The 27,676-nt window shown below is 46.8% G+C and overlaps 1 protein-coding gene across 2 annotated transcripts in view; it reads right to left on the bottom strand.

The window, feature by feature from the left end:
- Window positions 1–27,443, bottom strand: part of ST3GAL1 (ST3 beta-galactoside alpha-2,3-sialyltransferase 1) — a 103,370-nt gene extending 75,927 nt beyond the window's left edge. Inside the window, exon 1 of one of the 2 annotated variants that reach the window (XM_081918953.1) lies at window positions 26,900–27,443. The gene's annotated coding sequence lies outside the window, so the exon portion shown is untranslated. The remainder of the gene's footprint in view (window positions 1–26,899) is intronic. The other variant, XM_081918952.1, reaches the window with a different exon arrangement.
- Window positions 27,444–27,676: the final 233 nt, after the last annotated feature.

Below are 27,676 nucleotides of genomic sequence, written 5' to 3'. Positions count from 1 at the left end.
ACACCACTTCTTGTGACCTTAAACCCTGGGTATCTTAACCCCCGGATCGCCTGACTACATTAACTGATATACTCCTGACCAGGCATAAGCAAACTCCAGATGTTTTGGGACTACAATTCCCATCATCCCTGACCACTGGTCCTGTTAGCCAGGGATGATGGGAGTTGTAGTCCCAAAACATCTGGGGGGCCGGAGTTTGCCTAGGGGCTGGACTGAACCTTGTATATGGGCTCTACCCTTCTGTATCCTCAAGTACTCGACTGGTTAACTGGCTTCTCCCTCCACTGAGCTCCGCCATGGCTGGCAGCACCGGACTACGATATTCTCCTGCTTTGACCTTAACCAAATACTTCAGTATCCCAAGCAGGAAGCATTCTTTACGGAGCTTGGTTTTTGCAGATCACAAAAGCTCACAATGGTGAGCACTTCTTGTGGCAGTTTGGAGAGCTAGGAGTTGCATATCTGCTATTTCTATCTCGTGCTGGAGGTTTTCTTTAAGGGGGGGGGAGCAATTGTGCTCTCTGCAGGCACAGGGAAGTCCTGATGAATGCCATTCTTCAGGCTCATGTTGAGTTAGCAGCACATGAAGCAGAAATACAGTGGTACCTCGGGTTAAGAACTTAATTCGTTCCGGAGGTCCGTACTTAACCTGAAACTATACTTAACCTGAAGCACCACTTTAGCTAATGGGGCCTCCTGCTGCTGCCGCGCCGCCGGAGCACGATTTCTGTTCTCATCCTGAAACAAAGTTCTTAACCTGAAGCACTATTTCTGGGTTAGCGGCGTGTGTAACCTGAAGCGTATGTAACCTGAGGTACCACTGTATGTCTTATTTTTTCCACCCAAGAACAGAACTTTGATTCCCTCCTACTGGTCAGTGCTTTCAGACACACTGAAGTTTCATTTTTTTTAACTGAAGTTTTTAAAAAAATATTATTGCCAATTGGGCATGTTTTACCCAAAACAATGGGGAAGTGGGTTATTATTATTATTATTAATACCTCAGCCACTCTGGGCAGCTTCCAACAAAATATTAAAATACAGTAATGCATCAAACATTAAAAGCTTCCCTAAGCAGGGCTGACTTCAGATGTCCAGCAGGGCTTAATAATAAAAATAATAAATTTATATTCCGCCCACCTGACTGGGTTTGCAAGGGGTTGGAATCAATGACCCTTGTGGTCCCTTCCAACTCTCCAACTCCTTGATTCTATGATCTAGTTCAGCACATTGGCTGCCCCTGACATAAAGACCGTCCCAGATAAACCCACCCTCCCTGAAAAGTTGGCTGGAGAGGGAAGATTCTGTTCTCTGGGTCCTGAGAATGGCAGAGGCATGGCTGGTTGGGACAATGGGTAGGGCCCCTATCACAAGGCCCTTATCAGAAGACGGGGCCTTTGACTGCGGAACTCCTTGCCACAGGATAACTGGTTGGCTCCCTTGCCTTTGTTGTCTAGCACGCGTCATTTTGCTCTTGCAGGCGTCAGAGCTTCAGGGACGAGTCTGCCCCCCCCCCCCTGTTTTTACAAGGCTTCGGTTTTTAAAGCCATTTTTATCTGTTGCTGTTATTGTACTGCACTGTCATTGTTTGCTTGCTTCTTTACACTTTGTCAACCTTAACTGTTAAGCTGCCCCTGGCTCTGCACTGCAGCAGATGGGTGGAGTCCACATCTTTTCATTAAAAAGCGACTCTGGCGAAAGAAATGCAATGGTTTGGAAATCTGTCCATTTTGCCCGAGAAAAGCAAAGCGGGCAAAAGACTCATTGTTTCTCCTTGCCACTATCTACCGTATTTTTCGCTCCATAAGACGCACCTGACCATAAGATGCATCTAGTTTTTAGAGGAGGAAAACAAGAAAAATACACATATTCTGAACAAAACAGTGGGTGTATGATTTTTGTGGTTCATGCTGTGGCCACAGACATGTGATTTGACAGTGAGTTTGGGGTAGCCCAATGCAAAAAATCCTGAGGATCCATGTGGATCTGTGCTTTGTAACCACGTTTTTGCACGAAACAGTGGGTGTGTGATTTTTTTGGTGCAGGCTATAGCCATGGACATGCTGGTGAATTTGGGGTGACCCAATTCAAAAATCCTGAGGATCCATGTGCTTTACCTCCCCCTTCCCAGGCAGCCTCCTTTATCACTAGTGTCCTTTATCTCCCTCCCAATTGCTTGCCGATAGGCTTTGTTTCAACACCCACTTCCCTCTTTCTAAAAAAAAAAAAGACAATCTGCTTTTTGCCCCTAGGCAATTGGGCTCCAGGGACCATACATTCGCTCCATAAGACGCACAGACATTTCCCGTTACCTTTTAAGAGGAAAAAAGTGTGTCTTATGGAGCAAAAAATACGGTAGTTATTTTTCCCATTTTGGGGTCTCTGCCTGTTTGCCTAAATTGATCACGCAGCAGAACTTGGTCTCCTAATCTTTGGCCAACGTGACTTATAAACATTCTTCAGGAGGCGAATGGGCATCTTGAGCACAGATCCTAGACAGACTCGTTCTCCTTCTACAGCAATGGTCCCCAAACCCACTGGTTCTGCAAACTCACCCCCAGTGCCCCCTACCCTATAAAAAGAATTATTCAAACAAGCCCAGTAAGAAAGATAACAGCGCAGCAAAATTCAAAACAGTGAACAATTAATTGCACATTTATTCAAAATCCAATTAAAACGATTTAGTTCCATTCTTCTGCGGAGTCTTGCAATCGATCTTTGGATATGAGGCTCTCCAATTTCTCTCCAGAGTTCTGTGTTGTTTGCTTCCCGCACCCACATATTGTAAGCCCTCCTGCTAGTCTTAGTCCACCCATCGCAGAGGACTTTCAAAAATTTAGGGTCTCCACACTAACACTGCATTATTCCATCGGCCTGAGTCACTTCTCATCACATTTTGATGATGTTCCTAACACTCCACATTCCATGGCATGTTGTGTTGCCCTTCAGCTCTTCGTGGTTCTCTGGTCGTTAGTTTAATTAATTCAACAAAACTGATGAAAACTTGATCCACAGAAACCAGCTTCTCAAAGGCACCTCACTTAAACTCCCTTGCCTCTTATTGCCCTACTAGGAAATCCCTGGGGTGGGGGGTGGGGCGGTACTGTACCAATTTAGGAACCACAGATCTAAGTGATCTTACAGATCTATACAGGGGCAGGCAGGCTTTTGGCCATGGATAATTATCCTAACGTTCTGAGTGGACCTTGTATCCGAGTGGTTTAGAAGCAGAAAAGGGAAAGGTTGCTGATCTCTGGAGCGCTTGCAACATACATTTCGTCAGGGGAGGCAGCAAAGAGGCAAGAGAGACAGGTGAGCAGATGCAAAGACGTGCACTCAAGTTCTGCTTTGCAAATTGTGCCAATACACCATAATGGCTTTATTTGCCAGTATCCAAAGCAAACCTTGCCCAAGGTTTGTAACAAAGTCCATAAGCTCACAAGACTAGAAGACCTGCTCCCTGCTGCATGACCCATTTCCACCTGGCCTAGGAGGCGGAATCCAGACTCGCCCTGAAAAACCAAGAGGCTCTTGGGAGGCAGGTGAGACATTGCTGGAACAGCTCTTGGATTGGGGCAACTGGCTAAAATGTTTTAAACCGTTTTAATTTTGGTTCCTCTGTTTTGTTTTTTGTTGGGTTGGGGTTGGTTCAATGTTTAGTTAGGGCTGGCAGTTATTTTAATTTGGGTGTAACTAAACTGATCATTAGGGACACGGGTGGCGCTGTGGGTAAAACCTCAGCGCCTAGGACTTGCCGATCGAAAGGTCGGCGGTTCGAATCCCTGCAGCGGGGTGCGCTCCCGCTGCTCGGTCCCAGCGCCTGCCAACCTAGCAGTTCGAAAGCACCTCTGGGTGCAAGTAGATAAATAGGGACCGCTTACCAGCGGGAAGGTAAACGGCGTTCCGTGTGCTGCATTGGCTCGCCAGATGCAGCTTCGTCACGCTGGCCACATGACCCGGAAGTGTCTGCGGACAGCGCTGGCTCCTGGCCTATAGAGTGAGATGAGCACACAACCCTAGAGTCTGGCAAGACTGGCCCATACAGGCAGGGGTACCTTTACCTTTACCTAAACTGATCATTACTATTTTGTTTTTATTATTCTACTGATTTATTTATAGTCTATATAAGATATTCTGCTTTTTAATGTTTGATGTTGTTATGTTTTTATATACAGTGGTACCTTGGTTGTTGAACAGCTTGGCTCCCGAACAAATCAGTTCCCAATGCCTCAAACCCGTAAGTGTTCTGGTTTGCAAACGTTTTTGGGAAGCCGAACATCCGATGCAGCTTCCGACTGAGTGCAGGAAGCTGCCGCAGGCAATTGGAAGCTGTGCCTTGGTTTTCAAATGGTTCCGTGAGTCGAATGGACTCCCGGAACGGATTAAGTTCAACAACCAAGGTACCACTGCATTTTGTAAGCCACCCAGAGTGGCTGGGGAAACCCAGCCAGATGGGCGGGGTATAACTAATAACAATTTATTAATTATTAATTATTATTATCATTATTAATTACTACTACTACTACTACGTCCCAACCCATATTGCTTTGCTTCGCTCCAGGAAACCATGATCACCAGTAAGCCAAGGACAAACTCTGGCTGCATCATAGTTTCTTGAATTTCAGATTCAACTCTACACTAGGAATTGTGGTTTGTTTCCTCCAAGCACGAGTGAGGAGAAGAAATATGGGTGCACACATAAGCCAAACTCTACGGATTTCCATGACATGTAAGCACAACCTTGGTCTGCCAAAGCTTTGCCACTGAGCTATTGGAAAGAGGAGCTTGCAGATCAGGGATGGAGAATCTTTTGAGCCTCGGGTTGTTGTTGTCCGACAGTTTCTTCCCGTTATTCCTGACCGTTGGCCCTGCTAAACAAACACACCCACACCACAATCTGCTAAAACTGGGCACACGGCACAAGCGATGCAGAACCTGGTGCTCCTACAGGTCACTGCCCCTGTCCCCGCCCCAGCTATTTCTGTTTGTTCATTTGTGGCCAAGAACTGCTGATACCAAATCTTAGGACTGGCAGAATGCCCAGGGACACGGAATAAGCCAGCAAAACCATCTGCCAAACTAAACGTTATTTGTGCATGTGTCCGAACTCAAAAGTTTCCTGAGATAACGGAGATTGCGGGAGATTGGGGAACTTACAGGGGGAGATCTGCGTGTGTTTAACCCCTCCAGCGCATGATACACACTAACTAAAACGCCCACCCACCCAGGAGAGTATTTCTGCACCGGCTGAGCTCGAGAGTTTTGGAGTCTGCCCAGAACATGCCCTAACTGCTAGGTTGGGACATTTGCTGTGGAGAGAATCAGCTGTCTGGGGGAGGGTTAAGCAACGCCCCCCTTCCACATCCCAGATGTCCCCTGCAAAAATGCCCCCCAGGACCTACATCAGGGCTGCACAGGAATCGCAAGATCGGGAGCTTCGTTTTTTCAGGGTTTTGACAACTTGGCTCCGTCCGTGGATGCAGAATGTAGCCATTGTGGTGGCCAGAAGCCATCGATAGAATTTTCTCCCATGATTTTATCAAATCCTCTTTTTTTAAGCCACACATGGTAACATGACAGCCATCTCCAAGTATTTTAAAGGGCTGGTGCACAGATGGAGCAAATCTGATTTCTGCCGCTCTGGAGGGCAAAACCCGAAGCAATGGGTTGAAATTAAAACAAAGGGATTTCAGTTAATGTTGCTGGAATCATAGAATTGTACAGTTGGAAGGGAACCTGAGAGTTCATCTATCCAAGCCCCTTGCAATGCAGGAATATGCAGCTGTCCCATACGAGGATTGAACCTGCAAACTTGGCGTCATTGGCACCATGCTCTAACCAACTGAGATATCCAAAAGTTCCCTGGCGAAACAGTGGAACAGGCTGTCTTCCAAGGTGGGCTCTGCTTCACCAGAGACATTTAAGCAGAAACTAGACAATGGACTCTTTGCATGGTCGGGGTTCGGCTAGATGACCCCTGAGGTCATTTCCACCTCTGACATTTTATGACCTAAAAGGTATAGGGACCTCTGACCATTAGGTCCAGTCATGGCCGACTCTGGGGTTGCGGTGCTCATCTCGCTTTACTGGCTGAGGGAGCCGGCGCACAGCTTCCAGGTCATGTGGCCAGCATGATTAAGCTGCTTCTGGTGAACCAGAGCAGCGCACAGAAATGCCGTTTACTTTCCCGCCAGAGTGGTACCTATTTATCTACTTGCACTTTTGACGTGCTTTCGAACTGCTAGTTTGGCAGGAGCAGGAACTGAGCAACGGAAGCTCACCCCATTGCGGGAATTCGAACCACCAACCTTCTAATTGGCAAGTCCTAGGCTCTGTGGTTTAACCCACAACGTCACCTGCATCCCATATTTTATGGCCTAGGATTTCCTAGTCTTGTGCTGCTTCTGGCAATGGAAGATTGCCACTATCTTGACCTCGGCACTACCACAAATATACCTGAGTTAAGAGCACTGAGAGGCTAGTACAGAGACTTCCTTCCAAATTCCGCCACCATTTCAAAACCCTGCTAATACTGCCTTGAGAAAGCTACGCATAGAGCTATGATCACAATTGCCCCCCGCCCCCATTTCTCAATATCACATCCCACTGGAAATGGAGGCAACAGATCTAATTAGACGGGGGCGAATTTTGGAAAGGAAAAAGAGACGAAACCTAGTGTTAATGAGGTTGCTTCGGCTGAAATTACACCTCGGAAATTAACATCAAGGCCAATCATACATACATCCAGGGAATTAGGCTAAACCTTTCGTGAAATTATGTTCACATACGAAAGAGGTACATGCATGAAAAGATCAGGCATATTTTATTGGCTTTAATTAAAATTCACTGAATTACAGAGAACGACCATAGCTCAGTTTGATGTTTATATGCTGACGTTCTCAGGTTCAATCCTTGAAAGCAGGCTGGGACCAACCTCTCCCATAATAATTTGTTGCCTGCCTATCAAAGCAAGCCCCGCCATGGGTCAAGAATGCAACTGGAAGAGGAGAGTTCTGCAGAGGCCAGATACAGAATGGTGAGTAAAGAAGTGTCCTATTTACCATCCTCTGGACCTCCTGGGAAAACTCTCCAAACCAAATGTTCTGTACAAGGCCCAGGGATGGCTGGTGGGATTGGGCGGGGGCCAGTAACAGCCCCTCTAAACTCCTGGGCCCTCAGCCACTGTCTCGCCTGGCCAGCCAGTGCCGTCAGGTCTTCCTGCTGCCAGCTGGAACCAGATGTGAGTCCAGTGTAGCTGACTGAGGGCAGAATGGTCCACAGCTGTGGGCAGTCAAAGGATGCTCCATCAACCTTGGCACCTGCCCATAAAAGCAAGTCTAGAGTCGGAGACTAGGGAGATGTTGGGATTGTGAGTATGTGATCTGAGTTTGTTTTGGCCCTGGGTGAGTGCCAAAGTGGATGGGTGGAGCCCTGGGTGAGAGCCAGTTGGCTGATAGGTCCTGGGTACCAAGGTGTTTCAAAAAGAGGAAAAATTCGTAGCGGTATGCACCTATCAGTAATTTGTGTTGATTGTTTTCTTGTGCATTTTCATAACATTTGTTGCTGCTTTAGGTTTCTGTACACTGTTTAGGGAAACCTTTGCATATTAAGTGTTATAGAAAAGGTCTAAATAAATTAAACGAATGAACTTGGAGAGCTATTGCCAGTTATAGTAGACAGCTTGGCTAACGTGATGTCAAACTGATCCCGATGCAAGTTTGGTAAGTTATTTTAATATACACAGGTATTCTTCAATGAAAACATAGTTGAATTTGCTGAGAAATTTGACTCAATTTCATTTAGGACGAAGGTAAACACTTCAGATGAATCTTCTCCAAATCCATTTGGAATCAAAAGCTAACAAATTGCTACAACAATGGATTTAAACACAGGCAATTTTAGCCTGAGGCACATTTTTATGGCCCCTTATCCGAAGGGAAACAGATATCCTCGAGCTTAGGAACTTTACTTAACAACTTAATCGATCAAGTTTCAGAAAGTTGTGGGAAATGCTGGTCCATGTGTTATTTTTCTTGGACTTGACTCTACAATTCCATTCAGAATTTTAAAGTCATTGCAATGTCTACCCCAAGAGACGTTCAGCTGCAAAGTTCTGTGAATGCCCGAGAAATTAGACATGAGTAATCGTGCCTCAATAAACTTTTACGGCAGTGTTGGCTCTCCAGAGAAAATGTGACATCCGAAGAATGTAGGAAATTGCCTGCAGTGTTTGGTTTGTGATGAACCCACGCATAGGATTACCAAGACTATCCCCAAGAGGAATTGGGGAGGAAGTAAGATAAGAACATAAGAGCCCGTTGGATCAGGCCAACGGCCCAGCTAGTCCGGCATCCTGTTCTCACAGTGGCCAACCACAAACCCAAAAGCAGGACCTGAGTGCAACAGCACTTTTGGTTTCCAGCACCTTGTATTCTGGGACATGATGCCTCAGCCAGTGCTGGTACACCTTGCCGATTAGTTTCCTACTTCAAAGGGAAGTGTACCGAGTGCTGCCACAGGCTGTCTTGCCAGAGTGGTGCATGCTCTAGTTATCTCCCGCTTGGACTACTGCAATGCGCTCTATGTGGGGCTACCTTTGAAGGTGACTCAGAAACTATAACTAATCCAGAATGTGGCAGCTAGACTGGTGACTGGGAGTGGCTGCTGAGACCACATAACACCGGTCTTGAAAGACCTACATTGGCTCCCAGTATGTTTCCAAGCACAATTCAAAGTGTTGGTGCTGACCTTTAAAGCCCTAAATGGCCTCGGCCCAGTACATCTCCACCCCCATCGTTCTGCCCGGACACTGAGGTCCCGTGCCGAGGGCCTTCTGGCAGTTCCCTCACTGCTAAAAGCCAAATTACAGGGAACCAGGCAGAGGGCCTTCCTGGTAGTGGCACCCGCCCTATAGAACGCCCTCCAACCAGATGTCAAAGAGAAAAACAACTACCAGACTTTTAGAAGATATCTGAAGGTAGCCCTGTTTAGGGAAACTTTTAATGTTTAATGTTTTAATGTTTAATAGACTATTGTATTTTAATATTCTGTTGAAAGCCACCCAGAGTGGCTGGGGAAACCCAGCCAGATGGGCGGGGTATAAATAATGACTTATTATTATTGTTGTTGTTGGTGGTGGTGGTTGTTGTTGTTGTTGTATTTATTATTTGACCTATAAAGCCTTAAACGGCTCAGGCGCACAATACCTCAAGGACCACCTCTTTCCATATGAACCTACCCAGACCCTGAAATCATCTCTGAGGCCCTCCTTCGTTTGCCTCCTCCACAAAACGTTTGGAGAGCGGCCGCACGAGAACGGTCCTTCTCTGCAGTGGCTCCCTGTCTGTGCAATGCTCTCCCCAGGGAAGTTCGCCTGGCACCTTCATTATACACCTTTAGGCGCTAGGCAAAAACGTTCCTTTTGAACCAGGCCTTTGGTTGATCTGAATTACATCCTATGCCCTTTTAAAATGTGGCTCTTGGGGGGGGGCTGTTACTGGGTTATTGTTTATATTTTGATTATATATATTGTGAACCACCCTGAGACCTCCGGGTATAGGGTGATATATAAATTCAATAATTGAATAAGAATACCAACACCCAGCAAAATCTGTCACTTAAGGGATATCCTCCAGTTTACTTTTGAATATATAGCTCAGTCGACAAAGCATGAGACTCTTAATCTCAGGGTTGTGGGTTTGAGTCCCACATCGGGCAAAAAATTCCTGCATTGCAGGGGTTTAGACTAGATGACCCTTGAGGTCCCTTTCCAGCCCTACAGCTCCATAATCTACCCAAGAGGTTTTCAGTATCTGCACGGAATTGGAAAAAAAATGAAACCAAGCAAAGTATACATGCAGATTGCAATCACAGAGGAAGCCAAACCAATCACTGAAATCCACGACTGTTATCTCAGCAGTAAAACAGGTATATTTCATTGCCTTATACATCGAAGGCCATAATAAATATACCATTACTTCTGCTTTCCACCCAGAGTTTCGGCCGTCACTGCTGGCAGCTAACCACATAGTTCAGTGGTTAAATAATCGTATCACCAAGGTTGATAAAAGGTATTTGCTTGTTTCAACATCTTTCGATCTCAGGTTACACCACAAAGGAAATGTTCAATGTTGTGCTTGGCTCTTTGTGGAGATGTAGCCTTTCCTTTACAAAGCAGGCATGTGATTGGGATGGAATGGGGAAGAAACTGCCTGAAAATAAGTAGATCTACATCATGGATCATGATTAATGTTATGCTTTATGGGAAAAGTGAGCTTAAGTTTCTATTTACACAAATAGTTGCTTTTAGCGCGGGGGGGGGGGTGCTTTCTTCCCTCCCCTTAACACAGGACTGAGAAAACTGTGGCCCTCCACAGGCTCTTACTCTTATAAACTGTGGCTCTTACTCTTATAAGCATCACTCAGCATGGTTTGTTGTTGCTGTTTAGTCGTGTCCGACTCTTCATGACCCCATGGACCAGAGCACACCAGGCACACCTGTCTTCCACTGCCTCCCGTAGTTTAGTCAAACTCACACTGGTAGCTCCGAGAACACTATCTAACCATCTCATCCTCTGTCGTCCCCTTCTCCGTGTGCCCTCCATCAGGGTCTTTTCCAGGGAGTCTTCTCTTCTCATGAGGTGGCCAAAGTATTGGAGCCTCAGCTTCACGATCTGTCCTTCCAGTGAGCATTCAGGGCTGATTTCCTTAAGAATGGATCGGTTTGATCTTCTTGCAGTCCATGGGACTCTCAAGAGTCTCCTCCAGCACCATAATTCAAAAGCATCAATTCTTTGGTGATCAGCCTTCTTTATGGTCCAGTTCTCACTTCCATACATCACTATTGGGAAAACCTTAACTATACGGACCTTTGTTGGCAAGGTGATGTCTCTGCTTTTTAAGATGCTGTCTAGGTTTGCCATCGCCTTTCTCCCAAGGAGCAGGCGTCTTTTAATTTTGTGGCTGCTGTCACCATCTGCAGTGATCATGGAGCCCAAGAAAGTAAAATGGTCAGGAATTGGCAGAGTTGTAGTTCAACAGCTGCGTGGCCGTAAAAACATAGATTCCCTCCTAGATCAGGCCAATGGCCCATCTAGTCCACTATCTTGTTCTCACAGAGGCCAACCAGAAGCCCGCGAGAAACCTACAAGCAGGATTCAAACACAAGAGCTCTCTCCTTTCCTGTAGTCTCCACCAACTAGTATAAGGGTTCGAAATTAGCCAGAAGCCAGGCGCATTTGGCACCTGGCTATTGCCTACTTGTGACCAAGTGAAGATGCCTGGGTGCCAGGGTGGTGGTCTGACATCTCCATCTGGAGGTGCATGCCTGGGGATCAGTGGATCTGGACCGTTTGTATAAACTAATACCACATCCTGTTCTATTTTATCCGTTCTATTTTACCTGCACAATCGGAATGAATTTCAGGAGCCAAAATGCTTTTTCTGTGCAGCCTGCGTAGGAACGGTGAACAATGTTATAGTTAATTGTTCTCGCTTATCTTCACTTACCCTACCCAGCTGCCCTGTTCACTGTTGTGAAGACTATTCTGACGTTATGAATGGCCCGTGTCACCATTAAGAGAAAGAGGTCGGAAAAGGCCAAAATATATGTGGACTGTCCCTGGATCAAGTGACTTTTCTTCTTTAGGGTTCTCAAAGTTCTCAACCGGGCTCAAGGTTGCCATCTGAACTAGCCAGATGTTTAACTGATAGTCAATCACAGTCAGTCCATCATTTGGAAAATATGACTTTAGAGCTGACTTGACCAAAAATGGTAAATAGACATTCTGTTCTGACAACTGTAATCTTGGTTTAAGGAGACATTTGGCACCTAGCTTATATATCTGAGTTCCCAGCCCCCTATAATTTTTATTAAATTTTCTGTTTTACATTTTAGAATATTCATTTAAACAACCTTAAAATATCAGTGACTTCCCTTCTTCTCTTTCCATGGTTCATTTTGCATAAGATAAATCCCTGCATATTTTTACATAAACTAAGCCATTCAGTATTCCATTATTACATCCATCAAAACTTATTTACGCTGTTGAATTTATCTTAAGATACATATCGGAGTTTCATGGCAACTTCCTGTATGGCACTGAGTTGAACTTCCTCAACAGAAATGAGTAACTTATTATGCTACGGTTTCATTCTTCCTGCTGTGATCCTGCCCCCACCCAAAAATAAATAAATAACTCCTCCTTAAAGATGTTGACTATAAGAGTTTACCTTTGCCTTTAATGAGAGGGCAATGAGGATTTGCATATAAACATGGACTGGAAATCAAAGACAATATGAATTTGTGGTTATCTTTTCTTTTGAAACAGGGCAAATATCCAGGAATATTATTCCTAGAAACTCTGAAAGATTAGATTTGAAGCTCTGATTGAATCATAGACTCATAGAATTGTAGAACTGGATGGGACCCTGGCGGCTTAGGAGGTTTCATCCAATTCTCAGCTTCCAATATGCGGTCACTGTTGTATGCTTCGGTCATGCAGATATACCAAGCACGCCAAATAAAGTTTATAATTAATTCTGGAAAATACAACTGACACAGAATGGAACAGAAAGATGTTATAATTTGCTAATTAACTACATAAGGGATATTACTTCAGGAAGAAGAGTACACAGAGGTTTTAATTAGTGTCTAGAGTTAAGAATCTCGGAGACGTTCATAAATTTACATGTAATGACAAAAAGAAAGCCATTATTATTATTATTACCACTTGATAAATTGGCAGGCATTGAAATTATGACTATCCAAAGTATTGCGCAGAACAGATATATTTGAAGGAACATTGAAACTCCGAATTACAAATAGAAACCTAGAGGTCAAAGGGTAAAAGCACAATCTGACATTTGCTTACTCAGAAGTCAGGGTAAGGGTGCATGCACCGAATTGCAGCTTTAACTGAATTGTCACAAAACTGACTGAGTAGCCAGTCTGTTAGAAATCACCCAATATATGCTGGGTCTTACATACTAAGCCTGCACTGAAAAGAGTTTGGATTTTAAATCACAGCCAAGGCAGAGACTGCCTTCAACCTGAAGGCTTTCAGGATGAAGGTGTTTGTTGTCGCCCGATGTTGAGGATGAGAAGAAGCTCATTCTGTTTCTGAGCTTCTAAAAGCTTCTAATATGTTGCGAGGCGAAGGAACTCAAGTGTTGTGTGTGCAGCCCAATTCTATACAAAGATTAGTAAGCCCATTCTACAGACACATGTAGTTGTATTATACTGTAAATCACCGTATAAGACGCACCAGACCATAAGACGCACCTAGTTTTTGGAGGAGGAAAACAAGAAAAAAAATATTCTGAATCCCAGAAGCCAGAACAGCAAGAGGGATCGCTGTCCCTCTTGCTGTTCTGGCTTCTGGGATAGCTGCGCAGCGTGCATTCGCTCCATAAGACGCACACACATTTCCCCTTACTTTTTAGGAGGGAAAAAGTGTGTCTTATAGAGCAAAAAATACGGTAACCTGATCCGAGGCAGAAAGGGTATTGTTACGTCCAAAAACATAGCCACTCCAAATGGTACCTTTTTATTTCCATTATTTGTGTGCATTTAGGGACATAAGACCCATTAAGTCAACTTGAGAATTTTGTTTCTCTTCCTCCCACTTCAGACAGACTTTGCCAGAAGTTAAACTTACATTTTTTTAAAAAAAAATTTCTGGTTTTTTTTTTTTTAAAAAAAATATAAGCTAACGATTGTTGGCAAATTTGTCAGCTTGTCAACCTCTTCTCAAAAATCTGTAATTAGAGCCTTTCCCCCATTAAGTATGAGCCCAGAAGGCAAATACATAATTACAGGCATTTTCTACCAATATATTAGACACATGAGTCACTTGGAAGCATCTGGTCTGCTAGGGCTCCTTGGCATGCCTGTTTTTGAGCATGTAAATATGTATGAATGGGTAAAAAGGCATTTTATTGGCTTAACTGACAGAACACAGAAAACAGAACATGCACCTTTTGTAGGGGGAGAAAACTGGAACGTGTGCAGTAGAGGAGAGCAACCAAGACGATCAAGAGTCTAGAAACTGAGTCTTATGAGGAGTGCTTGAAGGAGCTGGGTATGTCTAGCCTGGAAAAGTGAGACTGAGAATAGATACAATAGCCATCTTCAAATATCTGAAGGGCTGGCGCATGGAAGAGGGAGCAAGCTTGGAGGGTAGGACCCGAAACAATGACGATGATGATGATGATGATGATAATTTTATTTATACCCCACCCTCCCATGCCAGAGACGGGCTCAGGGCGGCTAACACCGGTAAAATTACAGTAAAAACATAATAGTGAGGGGGGGGGAACCAATTTAAAATACAGGTTAAAATACAATTTAAAATGCAGCCTCATTTTAAAAGTAGCCCATAGATCAAAACCATAAGGGGAGGGAAACATAATGGTCCGACTGAGTCCAAACCAAAGGCCAGGCAGAACAGCTCTGTCTCGCAGGCCCTGCGGAAATATGTCAAGTCCCGCAGGGCCCTAGTCTCTTGTGACAGTGCGTTCCACCAAGTCGGGGCCAGTACCGAAAAGGCCCTGGCCCTAGTTGAGACCAATCTAACCACCTTGTGACTTGGGACCTCCAAAATGTTGTCATTTGTGGCGTACCAGGAGAGACGGTCCCATAGGTACTAGGGTTAAAACCAGCACCTTAAACCTGACCCTGTACTCCACCAGGAGCCAGTGCAGTTGGTAAAGCACTGGATGAACGTAATCCCGCAGCAATGACCCAGTAAAGAGCCTCGCCGCAGCATTCTGCACCCGCTGGAGGATCAGCTTCAGGGGCAGCCCCGCGTAGAGCGAGTTACAATAATCAAGCCTAGAGGTGACCGTCGCATGGATCACTGTGGCCAGATCAGGGCGAGAAAGGTAAGGGACCAACTGCTTGATACGGCGGAGGTGGAAAAATGCCCCCTTTGCTGTGGCTGCAACACCTGTGCCACCATGGAAAGGGAGGTGTTCAAGGTTACACCCAAGCTTCAAGTTACAAGAAAGCAGAGTCCGACTAAACGCCAGGAAAAAATTTCAGCCGCTAAGAGCTGTTTGGCAGTGGAAGGACACTGACAAACTGGAACATGTCCAGAGGAGGCCAACCAAAATGGTCAAAGGCCTGGAAACGATGCCTTATGAGGAACGGCTAAGGGAGCTGGGCATGTTTAGCCTGGAGAAGAGGAGGTTAAGGGGTGATATGATAGCCATGTTCAAATATATAAAAGGATGTCACATAGAGGAGGGAGAAAGGTTGTTTTCTGCTGCTCCAGAGAAGCGGACACGGAGCAATGGATCCAAACTACAAGAAAGAAGATTCCACCTAAACATTAGGAAGAACTTCCTGACAGTAAGAGCTGTTCGACAGTGGAATTTGCTGCCAAGGAGTGTGGTGGAGTCTCCTTCTTTGGAGGTCTTTAAGCAGAGGCTTGACAACCATATGTCAGGAGTGCTCTGATGGTGTTTCCTGCTTGGCAGGGGGTTGGACTCGATGGCCCTTGTGGTCTCTTCCAACTCTATGATTCTATGGAACGGACTCCCTCGAAAGGTTGTGGGCTCTCCTTCTTTGGAGGTTTTTAAGCAGAGGTTGGATGGGCCTCTGTCCTATGGTTGCTTCACTTGAGATTCCTGCACTTCAGGGGGTTGGACTGGAGGACCCTCAGGGTCCCTTTCCAACTCTGATTCCCTAGTGCTTTAAAGATATGGCGTGGATGTGGCCTAAGACAGGCATAGGCAAACTCCAGCCCTCCAGGTGTTTGGGACTACAATTCCCATCACTCCGACCACTGGTCCTGTTAGCTAGGGATGGTGGGAATTGTAGCCCCAAACATCTGGAGGGCCGGAGTTTGCCTATGCCTGGCCTAAGAGTTCCTGGATACAGTGGTACCTCTGGATGCGAATAGGATCCATTCCAGAGCCCAATTCGCACCCTGAGTTGAATTTAAGACACAACTGAGCATCTGTGCAGGTCACGTTTTGCTGCTTCTGCGCATGCGCGTGACGTTATTTTGAGCATCTGCGCATGCGCGAGCAGCGAAACCTGGAAGTAACACGCTCCATTACTTCTGAGTCGCCATGGAGCGTAACTTGAAAATGCTCAACCTGAAGCATATCTAACCCGAGGTATGACTGTACAGTGGTACCTCAGGTTAAGTACTTAATTCGTTCCGGAGGTCCGTTCTTAACCTGAAACTGTTCTTAAGCTGAAGCACCACTTTGTCTAATGGGGCCTCCTGCTGCTGCCGCGCCGCCGGAGCATGATTTCTGTTCTCATCCTGAAGCAAAGTTCTTAACCTGAAGCACTATTTCGGGGTTAGCAGAGTCTGTAACCTGAAGTGTATGTAACCCGAGGTACCACTGCATAAGCAATCTGCCAGGGCAGTTCCTCATTCTCCCTCTACTAGACCAGCCTCTACTGATGCCATAAAAAGCCTTCAGACTGGAGACACTTGCTCCAGTTTTACTGCCACTGAATTGGATCCCAAGATTCCCCTCCCTTGCTTGGAAGGCGGAAATCTCTTGATCCCAGCCATTGATTTAAAGAAATAAGAACAAGCCTTGTGTTGTCAACATAAAGTGAAATTAAATGTCTTGTTCTTGTAGGCGCAGCCAAGTAGTCTGGATACATAATCCTACTGTAACCTTCAAGGCTTGGAAACCAGACAGCTTCCCTTCCCCCTTTAAAAAAAAAGATTATTTTAATCTCATTACTTTTAAACCAGTTTCATGGTTTTTTGGGGAGGAGTGGAAAGGGAGGGGGCGAGCCAGGATAACTGGGCACTCCACGTTTTTCTACAGCAAGAATTTTCAAGCAGGCGTCGAACCTCCCCTCCCCTCCTCCCGTCCTCTTCTGAATACCAGGCACAGCACTAGATTCTTTTGATGGGAAAACCACTTAACATGATTACAATCAACTTCAGCTCGTGTTTCCTCTCTTCGCAATCTACATCCAAACGTTAAAAACTTGGTTTGGCTTCAACCAGCAGTTGAATCGGTCGCTGGGAGGGCTTTGCAAAATATATATTATTATCTCATTTTTCATCCTTGGACCTGTTTAATCTGAGAACACAGGGAGTGGGGTTAAGGAAGGAAGGGAGAGAAGGAATATCCTTCCTTCAACACACGGTTTTACCGACATCCATCATGGCCGCCCTCTGTTCCGCCATCTTTCTTGAAAGCCAGCACCTCTGAAACTTTCGATTCATGTCACCCTTTTTTCCCTATACAGTGGTACCTCGGGTTACATACGCTTCAGGTTACAGACTCCGCTAACCCAGAAATAGTACCTCGGGTTAAGAACTCTGCCTCAGGATGAGAACAGAAATCGTGCGGATTCCCGGACCTCCATGGGCCAGATTGAGAAGGCGATTGGGCCGCATCCGGCCCCTGGGCCTTAAGGTTGCCTACCCCTGGCCTAAGGCCTAAATCTAGAGAAAGATTGTGCCAGGCGAGCTCATGGCTGCCAACTTTTCCCTTTTCTTGCAAGGAATCCTATTCAGAATAAGGGAATTTCCCTTTAAAAAAGGGAAACGTTGACAGCTATGGGCGAGCTTCCCAGGGGAAGGCTTTCCACTAGAAGGGACCAACAACTGAAAAGACTCATTCTGGCACTGCCAAATCCAGACCACCTATAGAAGGGCACTCAGAGAAGGTCCTATCTTGTATGGTCCAGGTCTGACCCCAGTGTGTTAGATTTATTCTTTCTAAATTAGTAGGACCTATGACAGTGAGTGTGGTGGTGACAGGAGACGGGGTGTGTGTGTTATAAATTGGCAAAACAGAGAAATTGATGCCTTGGGGTCAAAATCCATGTTGAATCATTTTTTTCCCCTTAAGGAAATAAAATGTGAGTGTGACAAGTGGACACTTAAAGGCTGGGGGGTTTTTGCTTCCCAGAACACTAGAATCCATTGTTTCTTGTCTAGATTGTGAAAACTGAGTGTTTCAAGTGTTCAGAGATCCCATTAGACCAAAGTACTTGGGTTTCTTCAGCATTAAGGGCAATGAAGTCAAGCAGAGCTTTTGCTTGATCTGCTACTCTCCTGTATGCTGTTGAAGTTAATGAGATTGAAATCAGATTAAATGCGGATCAGGACATGGGAAGCCTAACACGCCGGGGCGCTTTTTGAAAGTGATCCCTTCCATCACGGCACAAAAGATAACGTGCCAGTTGTTCCACGTAAAAGTTGCCACACTTCCAAAAACTCCTTCCACGGGAACTGCAGTTTGCTCTGGGCTCTGGGAAATTAGCACCCTGAACAAACTACACTTCCCAATACTTTCCATGAACATTTAAGTGGTTTAAATGTGTGATGTGGGTGTGACCGTAGTCAAGCTGTTCTTTAGCGCCCACTTCAAAACCTGACAGTTTGACCCTTATTATTTTTACCTAGCAGGGGAATGGGGAACCTGTAGCCAAACACTGATGAACTACAGCTCCCGGCATCCCTGACCATTAGCCATGCCACCTAAGGACTGGCAAGATCTGGAGACCATCATCTGGAAGGCTGCAGGTTCCCCATCACTGAATCAGCACCCCGCGTAAAATTTCTCTCCATCTCTTTCAGTGCAAGGACTGCCTAGATGTGGGGTAGCCAACATGCCTACTCTGGATATTTTGGACCACAACTCCCAGCCAGCGCACAATGGCCAGAGATTATGGAGTTTGCAGGCAAACAACTCATTAGCTACCCCTGATGTAGTTTCTCTCATTTTTCTTCTTTTGAGAAACTGGGGAGTTCCTTTTAATGATGGAGACGGACTTGGATAGTCACTGCTTTTTGTAGTTCCAGGGAAGAGGAAATAACCATGGTTGGGTTTCTCCTTCCCAACAGTATTAGGTTCCAAATGGCTCCTTAAACCAGGATGGAAATGGAATGCCTAGTTGCCATTTTGGGGCCAACTTCTCAAGTTTGCTTCCCCAGGAAAAGGGGGTTCCGTTTTACTGCCTCGTTCATAGAACACTTGAGAGTTTCTTTAGAATTTCTCTGAGTTTGGGGTTTTGAGGCTACCTTGCAGATGGTGTGGGTGTTTCTCCTCCACACACAAACTATGCTCTCCAGCCCTCTAGCCTTCTGGATCTGCGAAAGTCTCGTGACAGGAGTTGTTGCCTGACATCTTCCCCCTGGGCCTCAGCTGAATCAAGGGCACCCAGGAAGGCTTGAAAGTGCAGACAACTGCAGAGATGGCTTGCAAAACTCCCAAAGGGACACTTGCAAAAGTTACGTAAGCACAATGAAAGCCACGAGAAGCTCACCAAATTTTCAGATGCACTTTGTTTACTCCTGAACTGATGGCGAATGGAGAGGAATTTTTGGCACAGCACTGCAATAGGCCTTGCTGCAATCTCATTCTTGCGAAGAATAAAAAAAGAGCCTCATTTGAATGTCTTGTTATCTCCTCCCACCTTCTGCTTGAAGACGCAGAATCATGGTCTGCAACCAGCCAATTTTCCTCTAACCCTTGGGTTCCCCCTCCTTTTTCTTTTACCTTCTAGCCTGATGCAAGAGATCGGTAGCACTCAAAAGCACTTAAATTCATTCTGGCGGTCCGTACTTAACCCAAAAAGTCTGTAACTGGAGGCACCACTTCTGCACATGCACACGGGGCGAAACCCGGAAGTTACGTATCCAGAGCGGTACGTAACTCGAGGGTCCACTGTACACTGATGTGTAATAGTTTGGTTGGCTTAGTAAAGGTATTGCCCTCATGTGGAATTTTGGAATTTTACCATATGCTAGCGGCCATCTGTGAACCAGGAAGAAGAACCCCTACTCAAATGTCATCTTTGCCATGTTTTCTCCCTTTCCACCTTAGTTCTCACATCTAGAATATGGGGATAACAGTACTGATCGAATTCTGTAGGTGTAAATTCTGTGCTCCAAAGGGAAGGACAAGAACTAATAGGTGAAAATGTGGGGCATGAGACTCTTCATCTTGAGCCCCACGTTGAGCAAAAGATTCCTGCTTTGCAGGGGGCTGGACTAGATGTCCCTCCTGGTCCCTTCCAACTCAACCATGAACATAATCATGAAATTTATTACGGTCAAAGACCAGCTTGAGAAACACATATGGAACTACAATCCCAATAGCAAAACAAACATTTAAAACAATATACAATAGATTTTAAGTTTAAAAGTGTGACAGGCATATAAACACATAAAAACTTTAAAATAGACCACCTTAGAGAAATGATCCAAAGTCGCCCATGGGTCTGGGTTTAGGAATGTTCTTAAACTAGATTGAATCGGGGGATGGTCTGCGCCTACAGATCTGTCCGCAGAATCTGGTGACAATCCAGGTCATTGTGGTCTTTGCCTAACAGGAGGAGGTCGAATTTTTGCTTTACCGGTCAGTAAGCCTCACCATCAGGGGGTCAATGGTTTCTCTACATGCCTCATTGTAAAAGGGACATCTAAAAAATATGTGTTCAGGGCTTCCTATATCCCGCAATGGACAGGCGCAAATTCTCTGGTCACCAAGTCAACCATTCTATGGTTCTATGAACTTGTAAGGAAGAGGTTCCTGGCTAAACATAAGTGCAGCAGGCTCCTTTGACGGTGGGCGGACTCTTTGCTGTAGGGAGTTCAGAATGGCCCTCTTATCAGGAAGCCTGAAGTCTCCCGACCCAGCAGCCTATCAAAAGAAAAATGCAGCCATCAGCCTACAAGGGGCAGTGTGCTTTGCAGCTGCTCCATAACACCCACTAATACAGCCCATAGCCGAGGATGGGGGAGCTCACATTCGGCAGATTCCCATCGCCTCCGAAGATTTGCTCGGCATGCGTTCCTAACAGAGGAGAGGCAAACCTAATAATCAAACCGTGTTCGTTATCCAGCAGCCCTCTGATCAAGACACACAAAGCCTCCAGGCCAAAACAGATGCATATTTAGCCCGTGGTACCCAGTGATGGGCTCCTGTGGCTATAGAGCTCTCGGCCAAGTTGAGACGGGAAGAGGGATGCTGATCTGCAGCCTAAACCTGAGAAGCCCCTTGATTAATTTATCAGCGGCTACGAACACTAGAGAGACCATCTGCTCGGTGAGAGACCAGAGCCCAATCTGCCAGCGATTTCCAATCTTAATTGCTGAATTAAAAAGGGACTTAATAAGAAGGGAGAGCCGCTTCCTAGACCGTCAGCTGAAACTTGTCGTTTCGGGGAGGGAAAGGATGGCTGTACTTCGAAGGGAGGGGGGACCTCCTTCCGTGCCGTTTTCTTTGCCGCTTCTACAGTCTCTGCACATGGGATGAGTTCCGCCACTTATCAGAGCTCGCCCGTCTGCCACCGTCTTCCAGGGAAACAGTCAAGAGCTCTGCACAAACCCAGAAGTGTGCCGATTTACTGACTGAAGCTGCCTTATACAGAAGTAAGACCATTGGTCCAGATAGCTCGGTCCTGTCTACAGTGACTGGCAGGGTTTGAAGCAAGAGACTTTCTCACTCCTATCAGGAGTTGCTGGGACTTGATCCTGGGAACTTCTGCACACAGAGAGCATGCTGCAGCTTGGGGCCCCAGACTGGGCAGCAGTTGAGAAAAACAGCAGGTGCCCAGAGGGTGTCAAATAATAATATAGTAATCATAATTTATTATTTGTACCCCACCCATCTGGCTGGGTTTCCCCAGCCACTCTGGGCGGCTTCCAACAAAGATTAAAAATACATCAAAATGTCACACATTAAAACTTCCCTGAACAGGGCTGCCTTCAGATGTCTTCTAAATGTCAGGTAGTTGTTTATTTCCTTGACATCTGATGGGAGGGCATTCCACAGGGCAGGTGCCACCACCAAGAAGGCCCTCTGCCTGGTTCCCTGTAACTTGGCTTCTCGCAGCGAGGGAACCGCCAGAAGGCCCTGAGAGCTGGACCTCAGTGTCCGGGCAGAACGATGGGGGTGGAGGCGCTCCTTCAGGTATACTGGGCCGAGGCCATTAAGGGCTTTAAAGGTCAACACCAACACTTTGAATTGTGCTCGAAAACGAACTGGGAGCCAACATGGGTCTTTCAAAGCAATCACACCCTCTTTGCATTCTCCGCAATCCTAGGTGTGCAAGGCCTGGCTGCAGGACTGGAAAGGCACTCTGCACATGATCAGGAGATCAGGATGTTGTCCCACACAGGAAGCATCAAGCAGCTCATTTCAACTGAATGTCAAATCCCATCGCTATAATTACATCGATCCCGTGTAAGAAAAGGATGTTAGAATCATAGAGGGTCATTCAGTCCAACCCGCTGCAATGAAGGAATCTCAACTGAAGCAAGAATGACAGAGGACCACCCAACCTCTGCTTAAAAACCTCCAAGGAAGGTGAGTCCACCGTCTCCCAAGTGAGATGAACAGCTCTTACTGTCAGAAAGCTCTTCCTGGTGCTTCGTCAGAATCTCCTTCCTTGTAACGTTACTGTCAGCAGGGCTGTGCCTACTTCTTATCCGGACAAATTCTTAGAACTAGAAGCAAGAAGTGAAACTAGCTAAGAGCAATGCTTTTGCACTGAAGGGGCTGTCTCAAAATTCATGCATGCGAAAAGAGGAGGAGAGCATCAAGTTTTCAGCTGCTCAGAATGAATAATCTCCAGTATGAGATCTGCACTGGCCAGGAAACTGATCTTTTGTTTTACAAATATGCTGAATATCAAATGTGAACAAGAGCTTCAGGGGGGAACTGAAGACTTATATGTAAAAAAAAAAAAAATCCCTAGAAATGTGAATTGAAGAGCCCTAAGTACAGAACTTCTCCATGAACTCACAAACAATACTATACATCACAACAGTGCAGTGAAGTAGGTTAAACAGAGAGAGAATGACTGACGCAGTGAGTAGTGATTTGAACCTGGGGCTTCTCCAGTCCTAGTTCATCATCATCATCATCATCATCATTTTTTATTTGTATGCCGCCTTTCCACAGTTAAAAAACAATGTTCAAGGCTGCTTACAGCATAACAAGATTTACATAGTTACAAAAGTCATAAACAATAAATAAACCACATCAAAAAAATACACAACCAAATGGGAAACAATTTCCACAGAGCTAACCATTAGGCTATAGGGCCTCTCCCATAACACTGACCAACCTTACTTGTTGCAAAGCATACCAGGGCAACATTTTTTTTAAAAAAAATCACATTGCTGTCTAGAGAATTAACGTCATAAGATCTTGATTCTCTCACCGCTGGACCACAAATACACATATCCCAAGGTTAGGCAATATTGAACCACTAGTGGACTAGATTTCTTTTCTTTTTAAACTGCTCTATTTAGTAAGCATTCCCATCAGCTAACTGTTAAATACTCGAGCAGTAATTATGTCCAGGAGGATCCCTGTACAGCAGGTTTTCTAGTTACACTTCTCCCCCTGCCTTAACGCAAAGTTAGGTTGGAGTTGTTTGTTTTTTTAAAAAAATGAGATGACCATTTATTTATTTAAAAGCATCCCAGAGTGTCTTACAAACAAGCAATTTAAAACAAGGCGGCCCCTGCCCTCGGTTTTCTGGTTTTAAAAAGAACACAACACACAAGGCAAAAGGGACAGGGAGGGCAGAGGAGTGGGAAGCGCTCAGGTACCATTTCTTAAAGATCAGGTCTTATTAAAACTTAGCAATGCTGTTGAGTCCAAGAATATTTCTGCTTGGACATATTGGTGTTCCATGAACATACAGACACATCTCTGATGTGCTATTCCTAACAAATAAATCTTGAATAATATTTTCCCGCACTGGGCTAAGAAAATCTAAGCCTTTGTAGCAAGAAAAAAATGGGAGTGCCTACCCAATAGACACAGCTGCAACCTCTAAATGTGAATGTATGATTTCAGGACAACACAAGATTCTCAAGTTAGTATTTGTAGACTTTTTTAAAAAGTGTTGGGGCGGAACCACTCCTCCCGGAAGCTGCACTTCGTTTCCTAACACACTTCCAATTTTTGTACCTCTTTTAAAAACTCTGTATATTTCCACTTGCAACAGTTATTGCTCACTATGAGGCCATCAGGGAAAGAAGCTGGGGTGAACATCTGATAGCAAAAGCTCCAGATACCAAATATCACTTTGTTAGGAACTTTCTTAGGGAGCACTCTGAAGATCTGCATCTGCCAGAAGATTCCCAGCTCAGCTGCAGATACGCGTGTTTTTACCTTGTAAGTTGCTCTCATCCTGGCTATAAACTGAAACTGGTTGAGGCAACGCTGCTGTAAATCCAAAAAAGGGAGGGCATGGATGGGGCAGGACCAGGCAGAAGGGACTTAAACTGGATCTCAACTCTGCTCAGCTCAATGTGACCAGGAACAAGGGTTAAGGTAAAGGTACCCCTGACCATTAGGTCCAGCCGTGGCCGACTCTGGGGTTGCGGCGCTCATCTCGCTTTATTGGCCAAGGGAGCCAGCATACAGCTTCTGGGTCATGTGGCCAGCATGACTAAGCCACTTCTGGCGAACCAGAGCAGCACACGGAAACGCCGTTTACCTTCCCACTGGAGTGGTACCTATTTATCTACTTGCACTTCATGCTAGGTTGGCAGGAGCTGGGACCGAGCAACGGGAGCTCACCCCATCGCGGGGATTCGAACCGCCGACCTTCTGATTGGCAAATCCTAGGCTCTGTGGTTTAACCCACAGCGCCACCCGCGTCCCTACCCAATTAAGTTGCTGTAAAGACAACTTGAGTAATATGTGTGAATTACTTTGAACATCAACATTTATTTCTCTTATTTGGAATGATTTATACGCCACCGTTCAACACTCCCAACTTACAAGAAAAAAATAAACAGACAAAAAAGTAAACAGCCAGAAAGGGCTTAAAGGAATTCTCTAAATGTCACGTACATTATTTGCAATCGCCAGTACATGGTCTTTGAGAGAGAGCAATCTCACCATCCCATACATATGCATACAGAATTTTACTTGTATGCTGCATTACCACAGTTCAAACCGTGCTCAAGGCAGCGAGCGACGTGAAAAAAATACATAGCTGCGACATAGCATGACAAAAGCAGTCATACTGAAGCACTGAAGGAAAACCCCACTTTTTACAACCCTGATTGCAAGTTTTTGGGACTAACTGGTCAAAATCAACACACAGAAGCGCTCCGTGCCTTCAGAGAAGCTGGCGGAACGCAAACTGGTGTTGAGCTGCTGCAAATTTACACCGGATCTAAACTCCATCTGGCAGGGGAGGCTATAGGAGGCTAAGCCTATGGAAGAGGGGAAACAAGGCCTTAAAGTGATGTTGGAGTCTCATCGCCCTTCGTTTAGCCCACGTTTCGCCAGGACCAAGCTCTGCCTCGGATGAGAGAGTTAAGCAAGCTTGCAGAGCACCTGAGCCGGGAATCTCCCAGCTCAGTGGGAGATCTGTTGGAATCTACCGTAACCAGCTCATCCCTTCAGATCTTGCTGTAGGATGGCTCTCTTAGGGCTGCAATTCCACTTTAGTCATACTCCCGAGTAGACACATTGAAACAAACAGGCACGACTAGCTTCGAGCCACTAAAGGTGGCAACTGCAAGTATAATTCTGACGGCAACAAACTATGCACCACTGAATGGTTTTACCTGCCACACATCAGGAGCAGAAGGTAAAGTCCAGGGACCAAAGGGTCACCTGAGGAGGTGAGGGGCTGGTTTCAAGGCAGGCTGAGACACAACCTACTCATTTTTTACTATTATTATTTCAAGGTGGTGTACACGGTTCTCCTCCCCTCATCTCATCCTCACAGGTTAAGCTAACAGATGGTGACTAGCCCAAGGCCACGCAGTGAGTTTCATGGCTGGGGGGCTGGGGTTCAAACCCCGATCTCCCAGGGCTTATCTCCCCGCTCCAGACCTATTTCTGCAGCCGGAGGCGGGGAACTTAGCGCTGGAGTTGCAGAAAGTCTTCAAAGTAGAAACACGTGGCGGAGCTCGCTTCCTGCGTCAACAGGGTCGCTTCCACAAAACGGATCGCCTCGCCGCGTTTCCGCAGCCAGCGCGAAGTTAACTTCCTTTCCCCACCGCACCCTTTTCGGAAACCGGACGAGCGAAGTTTGCAACTCTGCGCCCCTCACCCCCTTCTCCAAACCAACCCCTCTGGAGAGAGAGATCCCCGGCCCCTCGCTCCCTATCCAAGGGCAAGGATCTCCCCCTCTACACACACACGCCTTGCGCACCCCGCTACTTTCTCTAGAAGTAAAACAGAAGGGGAGAAGAGATAAGGAAAGGAAGGCGCCGAGGCGCCGCTCGGACTCCGGACTCGCCGGCCACCAGGCGGGGGCGGCAAACAGCCAACCCCTTCCCCAAACCCCCTGAAGGGCTAAGCCGAGAGAGAGAGGGGCGGCAGACGGAGAGGCCGGACCCAGGAGATGACTGGAAAGCGACTTGCTCGCCAACCCACCCACGCCTCGCGCGGCTGCTGTTTTAAACCTAGAGGGAGAGGGGCGAGTGAGCAGCTCTAGGGGGACGAGACTGCCCGGCTGACGGCACAACTCCGGCGTCTTCCTCCGACACCGCGCCCCGAGTCTGTGCGCCGGGCGCGGAGATCCTTTCTTGGGGGGTCGCGGAGTCTATGGAGCGCGCTTGTCCCGTTGGGCCGAGTCCGGAGGACGAAAAGGTCGCCTCTCCCCTTCCCGTTAGCCCTTTTTTGAGACATACACACACAGGCAGGCACACCCCTCTCTCGGCGAGCTGGGCCCCCACTTCCCGTCTCTCTTAAAAATCCTGGTTCATAGGAAGAGGTCCCCCACTCCACTCCGCTACATCACGTCCCTGCTACGCCCCGGCCGCCGAGCGGCTTGACCCGAGACGCGGGACCCATTCCGGCTTGGAGATCTCCCCTCTCCAGAAACAGATCCCGCCTCAACCGGTGGACACAGCTCCTTTTAAGCCCGGAGATACACAAACACACACCCCCGACCCCGTCGCCAATTCTACTCCTCTACCTTCGCCCCGCCGATGCGAGAGTCCCTTTCCCCGCCTCTCCCCCTTTCTCAGCGGATCCGGGAAGGAGAGATCCCTGGCGCGCAATGCCGCCGGGCACTCACCGCGTCCGGAGAGGCTGCTGGCGCCGCCGCCGCTGCTGCTGCTTCCCGGCAGCTCGCATCGCCTTTGCACGCCGCCTTCTCCTCCTGCTCCTCCTTTGTCCTTCCAAAGTACCCGCCGCCGCCGAGCCACGACGGAGGCACCTCCCCAATCCTAGGCAAGGAGGGGGAATCCTCTTGCTCTGCTCTGCTCTCCTCCCCTCGCTCTCGTTCCCGGGGCGGCAGCAGCGGCAACAATGCACTCTCCCGGCGCTGCCTCGGCTTCTTCCTTCCTCCCTTCCTAATATAGCGCTCCCTCCCCGAGAAAGCCACGTGGATGGGAGAGGGAGGCAGACAGACGTCGAGAGAGCGAGCGCGCAAAAACGCACAGGCGAGGGGCGCAGCGCAGGCTCCTCCTCGCTCGCAGGCAGGGACCGAGAGAGAAGGACAGCGGGAGGGCGTGTGTGTGTGTCGGTGCTTTTAAAACATCGACCGATCAGAGCCCTCGGCTGATCTGGCAGGAGAGAGAGAGAGAATGTGGAACGAGTTAAAGGGGGCTTTGCGCCAGGCAGAAATAAATACGGCCCATGTGGGACTCAGCAGGTTTCTGGCACGTGTGAGAGGGGAGGGTTCCCGGGCCCGGTTTAATTTATTCCTCGGCCATGTGTGGAGAGCGAAGGGTGGAGTTACAAGTTGCTC

The sequence above is a fragment of the Podarcis melisellensis genome, assembly GCF_964234715.1.
Source record: "Podarcis melisellensis genome assembly, chromosome: 7".
In the NCBI taxonomy this organism is placed as follows: Eukaryota; Metazoa; Chordata; class Lepidosauria; order Squamata; family Lacertidae; genus Podarcis; species Podarcis melisellensis.
The sequence above is the reverse complement of the archived record's forward strand: the minus strand, read 5'-3'. Positions and strand labels throughout refer to the sequence as shown.